Source organism: Acanthisitta chloris, unplaced genomic scaffold, assembly GCF_000695815.1.
Source record: "Acanthisitta chloris isolate BGI_N310 unplaced genomic scaffold, ASM69581v1 scaffold44451, whole genome shotgun sequence".
Taxonomy (NCBI): domain Eukaryota; kingdom Metazoa; phylum Chordata; class Aves; order Passeriformes; family Acanthisittidae; genus Acanthisitta; species Acanthisitta chloris.
Window position 1 is genome coordinate 1680 of NW_008655176.1, and position 2805 is coordinate 4484.

The following is a 2805-nucleotide window of genomic DNA, read 5'->3' on the forward strand; positions in this document are numbered from 1 at the left end:
CCTTGCGACAGGCCCACCTGGCCCTGCAGCAGCTCTACCAGCAGCTGGAGGTGAGCCTGCGCAAGGAGAAGATCACCAAGGGAGGGCTGGGGATGGACAGACAGGCCCTTAGGGCTCTGATACACGAGCTGCAGAAGCTGTATCCCCAGTTGCTGTGCCATGAGGATGTGAAGCATCTTTATCTTATTGGAAATCTCGTTGATGTGTCCCAGGCCAAGCAGTACCTTCAGGCTTCCATCACCAGGAGAGCTGCTGCACACACAGTTGACACACTGAGCAGCTCCCTGCCCTCACACCCTGCACCCTCTGGCACCACTGAGGTTGCGCTACACCCACCCAAAGTGCCTGTGGACCCATCAGCTGCAAGGCTTAGCTCAGGCAGGCTGGAGCTGAAAGCTGAGCTCAAGTTAGCTGCCAACTTCAGTGCCCTGAAATCTGACAGGTCTCAGGCTGTCCGAGGCCTTTTGCTGAATCAGGACTCTCCACTGGTTGGACAGGTGCAGCTTTCTGGGAAACACTCGTCAGAGACAGATGACCCAACAGCACTGACCCAGCAGTACCAGCCTCACATCCCTGTGACACGTGAGGTTTTGGGATCAGCAGCAGAGTCTCAGCAGAAGAACCTCACAGAACTGGACCATGTGGAGGGAGGTGACAGGCTTACAGGACACAAGGAGCTGTTGTCCTTTGGGGGCAAAAACCCCAGCACTTTGCAGCATCCTGGAGACTCTGAAGGCTCAGGCCCCATTGGGTGCCACCCCCTTGCTGGCACCTCCAGCACCTTTGATGGGACATGGACTTCTTCTGCTTTAGACTCCAAACCTTCTGTGTCCAGGCCTCTGCTGCGACGGTCCAACAGCTTCTCCCTGCCGAGGTCAAAGGAAAGCAACAACCCCCAAGACAACAGCCGAGCAGGCAGTGGTGGCAGCAGGGTGAGTGAGGAAGTGAGCCTGGACTCTCTGCAGTGGTTGTACCTCAAAAACACTTGCCATGCTGCTATCGAGAGCCTGTGCAGGGACAGAGGGGTGCAGATCTCGGAGCGCCAGGCTGGGGACTGCACCGTGCTGACACTGCAGGCAGCAGACAGGAGCAGGCTCTTCCAGGCTAAATGGAAGGTGGAAGCTCTTGTGCAGAAGTGCCCTGACCTGGTATTTCAGAGTCTGAGCTACTCAGAGCTCGCTGTAGATGGTCCAGATGACAGTGCCCTGAGTGAACTGTGCAGCCTCTTGCAAGGAAACTCCCTCAAGGTTGGGCTCAGCAAAGACAAGCACAAGCTATGTCTTGCCTTCCCCAGTGACATGCTGCCAGCAGTGACTGAGGCCTTCCACATGTTTTCTTCCAGGAGGTTATGTGCCCTGAAGTCTTCATCTGTGTCTCTGGGACAAGAGAGTACAGGGCAATCCAGTGTCATCCAGCCAAGCAGAAGCCAGGACATGATGCTGGATGCAGCCCTTCCCAGCACCCTGGAGACCCTACAGATGGGCCTGCAGCACCTGAATATCAGTGACAAAGCAGACCCCACAGATGTGCTCAGAGCTTCTCAGTTGCCAGAAGCTGAGGAAAAGAGGTCCTCCAGTCCTCAGAGGTTCCAGCAGGCACGGGGGCAGGAGGACGCCAATGGCCGTTTTGATTTTGGGGCTGGGCTAGGAGGAAAAAGCCTTCTGAGCCCTGGTGCAGGGGATAAACCAAGTCCAGCTGGTCTGAGGGAGTCCCAGGAACAGCTGAAGACAAAACTGTCTGTAGGGTACGCTGATATCACCCGGCTAAAACAAGTCTTGCCAGACAGATTCCAGTTTGCAAGAGACAAGAGCAGAGGAGGTCACAGTGAAGCGATGGGACAACTGCGCTCTCCAGTCCCTGCAGCTGATGGGGCCCCTCACTCCCTGCCCACCTGGCTCTCAGCTGCTGAGTTGCCTCTGGCTGCAACCAAACAGACACCTGCAGCAGAGCCAAGGGACCAGGGAATGGCTCAACTCTCAAGGGGCAGGAGCAGCAAGCATGAGGAACCTGACCTCCCATCACAGCAGACAAGAGGCCCTGGCCCTGAACAGGAAAGCAGCACAATCCCTCTGGGCCAGTGTGATGCCTGCCAGGGCTTAGGTGTGACCTGTCAGGGACCCTGTGGTCATGCCTTGTGCAGGACATGTTTTGCAGCAGACAGTGTGCAGCCAGCTTGCTGCAGCTCCTCTTTGGCTGCCCCGAGTCACAAGATCTCAGGGACATTCAAGATCTCCTCCCTGTCCCAGAGTCTACCTGGCTACTATCGAGACCTGACACTCCGGGTTGCTTACAGCATCCCTGATGGGGTGCAAGGGGTAGGTACCCACTGCGAGGCTTCTCCCTCCTGCTGCTCCACACACAATGGGGTCTGTTGGGGTGGGGAGAGTGTGTGGTTGGGGGGATAGGGCAGCCACAGCTCCCTGCCCCATGTGCAAAGCAGCAGAGGTATAGACCTGTGGAAGGCAAAAAGCTCCCCCCCCAGGTTTGGGAGCAGCTTGTTGCTTTTGAAGAGCCTGTGTAAGCCCCAGTTTTAGTTGACGGTGACTATCAGTCCATGGGGGCCATGGTCACTGGTGTATTTTCAAGCTGGACAGAACCTTAGAAGTCCCCACAGAGGCACAGCACTCCAGCTGTTGTTTAAAATGACTTATTCCTGTTCTAAGGTTGGGGACCCTCGCCCAGGACAGCCTTACAAAGGTGGAAATTTCTTTGCCTTCCTGCCTGACAACAGGGAAGGGCAGAAGACAGCAATGCTGCTGAAGAAAGCATTTGAGCGTGGGCTGACATTCCAGATCAAGTCCTGCA